Source organism: Pongo pygmaeus, chromosome 3 (assembly GCF_028885625.2).
Source record: "Pongo pygmaeus isolate AG05252 chromosome 3, NHGRI_mPonPyg2-v2.0_pri, whole genome shotgun sequence".
NCBI lineage: Eukaryota > Metazoa > Chordata > Mammalia > Primates > Hominidae > Pongo > Pongo pygmaeus.
In genome coordinates, this window is record NC_072376.2 from 199197821 (window position 1) to 199209108 (window position 11288).

Sequence of the window (11288 nt, forward strand, 5' to 3'; positions counted from 1 at the left end):
CCATCTCCTGACCTCGTGATCCACCTGCCTCAGCCTCCCAAAGTGCTGGGATTACAGGCGTGAGCCACTGTGCCCGGCAGCCTATGTTTTTAAAAGTCAGACTCCGGCATCCTAATTGCCAGATCATTGCCTTGAACTGAGAACATTCTTCTGGACATTTCCTGCATCAAAGGAAGACGATTAACTTTAGAAATATTCCTTGTGAGAGGTCAGGAGATCGAGACCATCCTGGCTAACATGGTGAAACCCTGCCTCTACTAAAAATACAAAAAATTAGCTGGGCGTGGTGGTGGGCACCTGTAGTCCCAGCTACTTGGGAGGCTGAGGCAGGAGAATGGCTTGAATCCGGGAGGCGGAGGTTGCAGTGAGCCGGGATCGTGCCACTGTGCTCCAGCCTGGGTGACAGAGCGAGACTCAGTCTCAAAAAAAAAAAAAAAAAGAAAGAAAAGAAACATTCCTTGTGAGGTTTAAAGTAGCATGAAAAATCATTCCACAACCAACTTTCGTATAGGCATAAAGGTGGATTTAAAAAAATTTATCTAAGAGCTGATACCTGAGCTGCATATTGAAGGACCCATTATTCTCTTGGCGTGTGGACTTTTTCCTATATCTTTCCTTCATTAAAGACATGGTTTGCTTCCAACAATTGGAAGCAAACTCAAGTTGTGTTTCAATTTTTGGTAACACATGAGAAAGTCTTATCACAGGATTAGGATTGGCTTCATAGAAGAGAAAGCTCAAATAACAGGGCTTACAAGAGACAGAGCTATATTTGTCTCTCACTTGAAGGATTGAGAAATAAGGAGTTCTAGGCTAGTAGAAAATTGGCCTCAGGATTGTTAGGACTCCAGCTCCTATCTTCTGTTCTGTCATCTTTTGAAACTGGTTTCTATCCTCAAGAATCCTCGTGGTCCAGAATGGCTACTTGTGTTCCAGCCATCAGGTCCATGTTCCAGGCAAGAAGAGGAGAGGGAGAGCCAAGGGGCACATTTTCCAATTGAGTTGGCCTCTTTGAAAGAGCTTTTCCCCACCTCCCACCCAGCACTTCTGCTGATATCTCATTGCATCTTGAGTGATAAGTAAGTCTCAAAAATGTGGCCTTTTCAGCTGAACGCCTTTTGGTCCCAGGTAAATTGGTGTTCTACTATTGAGAAAAAAATTGATAATAGGGAGTGGATAGACAACAAGCTGCCTCTGCCAGCTCGTGTCAGCCTGGGTACAAAGAAAGTATTAGCTCATTTCTTGACATTTTCAGTGAGCCTTTAGTCCTGGCTGGTCACCTGTCAGTGCAGGGATCACCCAGGCTGACTCAGTGGGTTGAGGAAGCAGCCTTCCTTCATTCCTGCATGGGGGTGTCCTTGCCTATCCAGCCACTGTGCTTATCTTCTCAGCACAGACTCAAAGCATTGCCATCTCTCCTTATACTGGTTTCATATCAATATCTCAAAGTATACTTGTTCATTCACTATGGAACAAATAAATAAATGGTGTGTATTCAAATATTCTGCAATTTGTTAGCTGTGTGATACGCAAATTACCTAACCTCTTTGTGCTTCTGTTTCCTCATGAATAAGAAAGGATGACAATATTATCTAATTCTGAGGGTGGTTGTGGCAGTTAAATCCATTAATTAGCATAAAAGGGTGTTAGGTATTATCTTGAATTTTGTGTCTTTGATTTATGGTGCAGCACTGGGTGAGCACGGACCTCTGGGACCTTCTAATACCGTGGGAAACATCAGATGGACGTAGACCGGAGCGTCAAAAAGCAACACAAACGCATGTGTTCATCAAAAGAATGGTCCAGACGGTGAGGGCCAGTGGGCTTCAGCAAAGGAGAAACAGGCACTAGTGTCATCAGTGGGAACCTATCGCAGGCTCCCTGGAACTTCACCTGGACAGCGCAGGGCTGTGTGAACAGCCAGCAGGAGGCCTTTTCACTTCTGCCTCGGGCTTTCCTTCCCGGCTGATATCCTCCCCCACCCTTTAATTTAAATTGGCACCAGTTTCCTATTCTCTCGGTAGCCCCAGTTCTTTCCCTCATTTAACCTTTTCATAGAATCTAGTGGGGACTTTCTTGATGCCAAGGAGCTGCCAGGGCAGGGCTGGACTTTAGAGGAGGGGCGTGGTGTGCCCAAGTTCTGCAGTTGGGGAAGGAGTAGGGAGCTGAGACCACAGAGGGACAGGGACAGAGGCTAGGGAGCGGCGTGCGCGGACACCTTGCCTGCGGGGAAGCTTCTACGGAGGCCTTGCAGACAGCGTCTCAGCGGACACAGAGGGCCCTTTAAGAAAAGAGCCACCTTGCTCTTTAAGACTTCTGTAGCATAGTCCTGGCAGTCCCTGGACTTCACACGCTGCACATTTGCTTGTGCTTTTATTTACTTAATCTGTGTCCGTCCTGCAAGATTATAAACTGCAGGACAGCTGAGATCATTTCTGTTTTGTTTTGACCCTGTTTCCAGGGCTCAGTATCGTACCTGGGCTGTGGATACAGAAATGCCCAATGAACAAATGAGTGGATGATTAGGCCACATGAGTCCCAGCTCATGACTTAAGGCCATCCCTTGACTCAATCTGACAAACATTTCTTCAACCTGAACTAACCCAAGAAGATCCGCATCAAGGGTCAGATTATTAAAGCACTGCCCACCTTCTGGGTGGGTAAACGTGAGGGAACAAATAGTGACGTTCCAGTGTGATTTGCCCATGCCCGGGGGGCAAGGGGAGCAGAGGGAACAAATGAACAGTCCTGCGCCTCACCAAGGGGCCACACGCGAGCTGAGCCAAGTGGCCGAAGAGGAGTTTGCCTGCCTGGGAAGCCAGGGACAGGACTTCCAGGTGGATGAAGTGGCAGCTGTGACCGCACAGAGACAGGCAGCAAAGGCAGTGCAGGGGAGACTGAGAGGTGGAGTGGCACTGAAGCCTGTGTTGCGGCAGGAAGCAGAGGTGAGGTGGACAGGGTAGAAGGGTTACTGTTTGTCAAACACCTTGTTCTTCATGGTAAGAACTTTGGACCTTATCTTCCTGGAAATAACAAGCCACCATTGAGTTGCTTTTTTTTTGTTTGTTTCCTTTTTTGAGATGGAGTCTTGCTCTGTCTCCTAAGCTGGAGTGCAGTGGCTCCATCTCAGCTCACTGCAACTTCCACCTCCTGGGTTCAAGGGATTCTTCTACCTCAGCCTCCTGAGTAGCTGGGATTACAGGCATGAGCCACCACACACAGCTAATTTTTGTATTTTTAGTAGAGACGGGGTTTCACCATGTTGGCCAGGCGGGTCTCGAACTCCTGACCTCAGGTGATCTGCCCGCCTCGGCCTCCCAACATGTTGGAATTACAAGCGTGAGCCACCACACTCAGCCCCACCATACAGTCATAAAAAGAACGCAGATGTGATCATTCTTGCCTTTTAGAAACATAGCTCTAGGACCATTTACCTGGGAAATACGTTTTAATGGAGTAATTCACATGGTTTGATGTTTTGGTTGCTTTTATTACTCGTCGTTATTATGAAACATTTCTTGAACACCTTCTCCTGTGCAAGGTACTCATATTAGTTGCCTGAGGAGATGTCAACAAAATGAAGGGCCCATAAATTATAAGACATACCACTATTTTATGTTCCACTAAAAAGGAAAAAAACTGCTGCCAATGAAATTGTAACACGATGTTATTTTTTAAGTCATTATTATTATTTGTTGGAAGAGATCTTTCAAATGTATCGAGATTAAATTTCATCCTCTATCACTCTGTGTATAGAAAAAAGAAAGAAGTGAAATTAGTTGGCTACAATATTCTTAAAATTCTTCACCTTCAGTGTTCAGCTCTTCTGAATGACATTAATATTTAGGGTTTGACAGTCATCCTTTACCTAGTGTTTCCCCAGTTGGGTGTGCATCAGCATCACCAGGAAAAGTGGGGGAAATGGAGGCCCGGGCCATACGCCGTTCCAACAAGCCTGGAGCTCTGTATTCCTTGTTGGTAACCAAAAGATCCTGAGACCCCCAAAGAGGAGGAAACGCTGCCCAGCACATCAGGAGAGATGGCACAGCGGCGCTTCTGAAGTGAGTGTCTGCTTCTGTTTTCAGTATTTTTTGTATTCGGTGAGTTTTCACAGACATGCATATGACAAGGTTGACACAACTGCCATGTGCCTGGCAGAGACATTGTTTCTGGGATATTAGAAAAGAAATATGATGGGAACTTTAAAAAATATGCAAGAAGTATATTAATGATAATAACTTGACTTCTATGATCAGGACTAACTAAGTAGATTGTGGCACATCCACACTATGGGAGATGCTCAGTGTTGAAGGGTCATTATGTAGAATGATATTTTCCACAGGGTGTTCCAGGACAGGCTATTCTACAGGGGCACCCCAGGCAAAACAAGGTTGGGAAATCCTGCAAACCATGCCCCTTGCCTAGAGTTTCAGAGTGCGCTCAGCATTCTGAAAGTTCTGAGAACGCCGGGAGTATAAAGATTTTACGTTTTAACCTAGAATTTTCCAACTATGGCATTAAAGAAAGAAAAGGAAAATAAAAACTCGAGACCCCAATTCAGGATGCCAAAGGAAAAAATTAAGCTGAAAGCTGAGTCATGCAGGAAGCTGCCTTTCCTAAGGCAGAAGCTACAGATAGAAGATTCAATATCTCCACAGGTAGCTACTCTGTGTTCGCCTTATCTTATGTAAAGTGCTGTTTTACAGAGTGTCAGAGGAATACGTACTGACTCTTCCCCTGCCTGCCCCTTTCCTCTTGCAACAAGTGGATTCAGTGATGTGACCATACCTTCCTTCTTTCCCCTCCGGCCCCCTTTTCCCCTTTGCGTACTGAAGCTCTCAAAACCATCTTTGGAGAAAGGCATGTCTCCCAGGCATGTCCTTAACCTTGGCAAAATAAGCTTCTAAATTGATTGAGACCTATCTCAGACACTTTTTGATTTACAATGTTCACATCATGTTTTAAATAAACAGCAACAACAACAAGCCCGTAAAAATGTATGGTGGCAGCATTCCATTTTTGTAAGTAAAATTTTGGATATGTAGTCATAGGAAAAAGACAGTTAGGAGGTACACTCAACAATAACAATGTTTAATAACGAGGGATTGAGTTACATATAAATTTTCTTTTATTTGCATATTCTTTAATAAATTGACACATTTTCTGAAAGAAAACGGTTATTTAAAATAGCAATAGTAAACTGACTTTATGAAAAGTCAAAGAAAGATTTGAGTTTTCCTGATATGTTCTGTGGAGGAAGCTTTGATGAATATTAAAAAAAATTCGGTGAGAAGATGGAGACTTGTTTTATGAAACTTCTCAATTTCCATGAGGCAGGAAAAAAAGTGTTGTTAGTCACAAATTATAGTCAGAGGAAAGAAGAACAGAATAAATTTGGCATAATGTGTAATTTTTATGTGGTCTTTTTCAAGGCCATGCATGCATGAAATAGAACATTTCAAATCAACAAGTCAGGCTGGTTTGTCTGCGGTTCGATAAAAAGGCCAAGCAGAGAAGTCCGCTGGTTCGATCTCAGAAATTCGTGAAGCTACTAAGGGAAGTCACCTTAAAGATAGCAGCTGATACCGTATCTCAGGGTAGGAATACCTCTCACAAGTTAGGTCATCTTGGGCAGCCTACTTAACTCTCAGGGTCCTCATTTTTTGTATCAAAATGGCCATGGTTACTGCATTTGTTCCCTGGAGCTGTCATAGCAAAGTACCCCAAACCAGGTGGCTTCAAAGAACAGACATTTTTCTCACAGTACTGGAGGCCAAATGTCAGCAGATGAGGTGTGGGCAGCGCCATGCTCTCTCTGAAGGCTCCAGGGAGGATCTTTCCTTGCCTCTCGCTACTCCTGGCTGCTGCCAGCAATCTTGGTGTTTCCTGACCTGGCTTGTGGCAGTGTAACCCCAATCTCCGCCTCCATCTGCACACACATCTTCCCCGTGTGTGTCTGTGTCCAGATTTCTCTTCTCTTATAAGGACAGGAGTCATTGAATGAGGGCCCACCTTAATCCCTAGGACCCCATCTTGCCTTGTTACATCTGCAATGACCCTATTTCCAAATAAAGTCACATTCACAAGTCCTGGGGTTAGGACTTCAAAGTATCTTTTGAGGGGACACAATTCAACCCATAACAGTTATGGTGTTACAGCTATAATCCTTTCTGAGAAAAAAGCTGTTGTTCCCTATGCAGTTGGGTCTGTGAAAAACCAACGCAGGGACAACTCAACTGAACTCAATTCATACATCGAGGAATTCCCAAGATGCTGGTGGAAAAGATCAATTAAACTGCATCTCTGGATGCTTTTTTTTTCTTTTTACTGAATTGGCAGAAAGACTCCTCTGCTAGATTTAGAGTGAATCTACCATTATAAAGTTGAATCAACAACAAAAAGGGATAGGTGTGATATGTTGAAAAGATTCTACCAAATCTCCTCTAGATTGATTGCTCTTTTTAGAAGAATCTTCCAGAGTAACATCTCCCAACCCACACTCTCATGCCAAAGTGCATCCTGGCCCCACATGAGTGGCAGGCAGGCTGATCCCTACACATGGTTTCTGAGATTGATCAGGGGGCTTCCCGGTTCTCTTCAGCCAACAGTTTCTGAGAGGAACACCTGGGATTTCATTGCATCTCCAAATACAGGCATTGCTTCTTAATTCAGGCTCTCCAAGATTCTGCACCCTCCCCTGGGTATAGGTCAGGCCCTTGTGGCAGCTTCAGACCACCAGTAATCTAAAGTAGTTACTGCAGCTTTCAAAGGCCTAAAATTTCAGAGAATTATTAGGCACATGGAGAATATCTTTATTTGTTCATCTTGTTCTGTTTTTTTTTTTTTTTTACAGTAGTGAGTATCATTTATAATTTCAAAACAGTGCAATAACAGTCAACGTAATTTATTTAGCAGATTACTATGTGCCAGGCACTAGCTACAAGTTTTAGAAATATTAAATCTGTTCCTTATAGAAAACCTGCCAAACAGGAATTATTTTTATTTGACAGATGGGAAATTAGGCTTAAAAAATGTATGACTTCCAAGGTTAAAGAATCACCTGATTTTAATATTATGCAGAATTTCTTACTTCAGCACTGTTTTAATGAATTGTCTGTAAATGTAGAAACTCCTGTTTGTTTTATTTGGATCAGATTCCTGAAAGTCGATCAGAAGGAAATGGTGATGTTCCCAGCATTTCTGTTATTTTTCTTTTTGCCATTGATCTAGGATAAATCATTCTGATCGTTTTTGTTACAGTTTCTGTATCTCAGAATAATGGTATTATATTTTTTGTTGTTCTCAGGTCCTGTGCACAGGCCTGTGGGAGGGGAGAAAGCATTATCATGATCTAGAGGCTAGATTACTTTATTAGCAGCAACACCACTTGAAAATCTAACTACAGAGTCGCTCCTGAGGTTAATGAAACAATTTTTGTTTCCAGCTGTTCTTTACATTGGGCCTAAGTCCACTGTGAAGAAAAGAAGAATGGTTTTGATTTTCTCGGTTGCAATGACCTAGCTGGCTCAAGACTTCCTCACTCGGTGGCTATAGACTATCTTCACCCGAAACTCCTACAAAGTGAAACATCCCAGGTCACCCCAGGAAGTCTTTCTGAGGTTAAACAAGCTGGCCTGAAAGCATTGAAAGTCCATGGCTTACCAAGCCAAACAAGAACTCCATTCAAGCAAAATCTAAGTGGAGAAGCATCGTTTCAGTCAGCCACATTTTAATCAGCGACACCTCATCAAATGTGGACTCAGACAAAATATTTTAAAATTCATTTTGCCACATCAATGCATTTATATCATAACCAATATCCCTCAGAGCTCATGTGCTCTGCAGAAGTAGGGGGATTTTCTCCACGGTTTTTCTTCATATTGAGGACTCGATGGAAATGTTTTCACTCAGAGTGGCCCCTCAGACACCCTCACCTAGCTGAGGTGCCTATGCTCATCGACCACTACTACCTGTTCTTCAAGCTACCCTGGTCTACGATCAACACAAATCCAGGACCTGAGCAGAGCCTATCAGCCTGTCATGGAAATCTTTCTGGAGTTTTCTTATAAATCTTTTCTTTTTTCTTTGCCCTGTGCATTATTCATAAACAAGTTATCCTAGTCTCTAAACAGAACAAGTTGGTCCTGTGAGCTACTGAGGATATGCAAATGTACTGCAAGACATACTTCAGAATGTTTGAAATTATGATTACCTTGCAAAATCAGGACCATTAATATATACTGTTTTTTCTCTTTTTTCCCCTGATTCACTGGGTCAGTAGGAAAAAAAAATGGAAGGATAAGGGGCCAACGAAATCACACTAATTTATTCAACAAATGTTTTTCCTGACTTCTGTGATGTATAGGGCACTGTAATCAGGTGAAATAACAGTAAAATGGGAATCAGAAGACAGGATTTACTATAAAATTGATCCCTAATTATGTGACCATGAGCAAATTCCTGACTTTACGTCCCTCGGTTCTTTTATTTGTAGACTGGGAGTGATTTAGGCCTCTGCCCACTCACAAACTATTATGAGGATCAAATGAATCTTTTTACTTGCAAGTATAAAAGACAATGCAAATGACATGCAGTGATTTTCCTTCTCCACTGCTACCACTGTACCCCACCCCTGACTACATCATCATCATCACCACCATCACCACCATCATCATCACCATCATCATCACCATCATCATCATCACCATCACCATCATCATCAGTGTCACCATCATCCTCACCATCATCATCAGCGTCACTATCATCACCATCACCATCATCATCAGCATCATCACCATCATCATCAGCATCATCACCATCATCATCATCACCATCATCATCATCATCAACATCATCATCATCACCATCATAATCACCATCATCACCATCATCATCATCATCACCATCATCATCATCATCAGCATCATCATCATCATCACCACCATATCATCATCACCGTCATCATCATCACCATCATAATCACCACCATCATCATCATCATCATCATCATCATCACCATCATCACCAGCATCATCATCATCACCATCACCATCATCATCAGCATCATCATCATCATCACCACCATCATCATCATCACCACCATAATCATCATCATCACCATCATCACCATCACCATCATCATCAGCATCATCACCATCACCATCACCACCATCATCATCACCATCATCATCATCATCATGACAATCACCATCATCATCATCACCATCATACTCACCATCATCATCATCACCACCATCATCATTGTCACCATCATCATTAGCATCACCATCATCATCATCATAATCACCATCATCATCACCACCATCATCATTGTCACCATCATCATTAGCATCACCATCATCATCATCATAATCACCATCATCATCATCACCACCATCATCATTGTCACCATCATCATTAGCATCACCATCATCATCATCATAATCACCATCATCATCATCACCACCATCATCATTGTCACCATCATCATTAGCATCACCATCATCATCATCATAATCACCATCATCATCATCATCACCATCATCATCACCGTCACCATCATCATCATCACCATCATCATCATCTCATCACCATCATCACCATCACCATCCTCTGCATTATGTTGGTTCTCTAAAAACACAGTAAGGAGGGGATTTACTGAAGGGGCTTTGGGGATGTGTCCTTAGTTATCATATCTGTAAGGGAGCAGGAGAGGAAAAATTGGACAAAGGGAGAATGTAAACTTTGATGAATCTTCAGCAGAGGCCACAGGATGCTATGGTGCTGAGATAACACCTTCTAGTTGTCCCAAAGGAAGACAAAGAGCCTGGACCTTGGGAGCCCTGCATCCACCCACTGCCTGCAGGCTGCCCACACTGGGAGAGGCAGAACCGGGGGAGGCCATTCTTGGAGACAGACTCACTTGTGAGCCCTCAGCAATGCACACTCTGGGAGCTGGGTGAGTGAACACCTTGGTTCTGAAGGGGAGAGATGAGGGATTGTAGCATCCGCTAAAATCATCATTATCATCATCATCCTCATCATCATCATCATCATCATGGGCTTGAAATGGCCTTCAAGAAATCCTTGAAGGCCCCTGGTCATTTCTTTTCTATAATACAACAAAGAAAGAAAAGACAGAGTTTCCCTGACAGGTAGCACAAAATTAAAAATATTAGAGCTTAACCTCAGGGAAGGCAGGGAACCATGGCTCGCCCACCGATCACAGCAACACCAGATCCTAAATGGCCCAAGTGGCAGACACTGTACATCAATTCCATATCAAACATCCCTCCTCCCCACATCAATTGCCCCTCCACTGCCATTCCTTTTATTGAATGATAGATTCCCTGGGTGGAAAAGGGCTTTGCGGGTCAGGCGATTCAAGTCACTATCCAGCCACACTCCAAGATGGGCTGTCCCCTGTGGTGGAGGCAACTACAGTTTCAAGCAGCTTGTTCTTTTCCAGAGACTTCTCCAAGTATGGCTGGAATCTGCCTTCTCACAGCTTTTACCATTATTGGTCCCATTGCTATGTTGTGGGACAACACAGATCAGATTTAATCCATCCTCCGTATGTGACACATCCATATTTTGGAACTGCGCTTTTTTTGAAATGTGCTCAGTTTCCAAAATTTGTTCCTTTTCAAAGCCAAAACCTGGCCTCAATCCTTGGAATATCTTCTTTTCCTCTTCAATTGCGAAGATTGCTCAAGTTTTTTCTAATCCATGTAAAACAGGATGGGGCAATCATCATACTCTTGCTGTTAGGCCCCTCTATACATGTGGTCTAATATTAAAATACTGGACTCTCAGCTCCATGGGTAAATGGTGTGATGAGGTTGGCAAATCAAGCTCTGTTTTTAAGCCATAACTTCCCTATCCTTGTACTAATGCAGCTGGCTTTTTTGAACAGTAGCATAGTATCTATGAGATCTGTGTGAAATGCAGATTCCAGCTATTGAGATCTTGGTGTATACTAATCTTTTTTCAGGATTTTTTTTCAGTACCATTAATGTGATTACCTATGCAGAAAGTGAATAGAAATATTGGACAGAACAATAGAAATGTAGAAAAGAGAAAGAATGAGAAAGAGAGAGAAAAGCTCTGTTATTCCCATCCCCATCCCCGTTCTCACTAGACACACAGACACACAAACAAAGGGATGGCTTTAAAGTAATACATGAGGCAGAGTGAGCATCTCTCCAGAAGGTAGAAGAATGAGTTTTCTTTTAAGTTTTGTTCTTAATTTCTGGCACATAGTCATTATTTATTAAATGTGAACACCT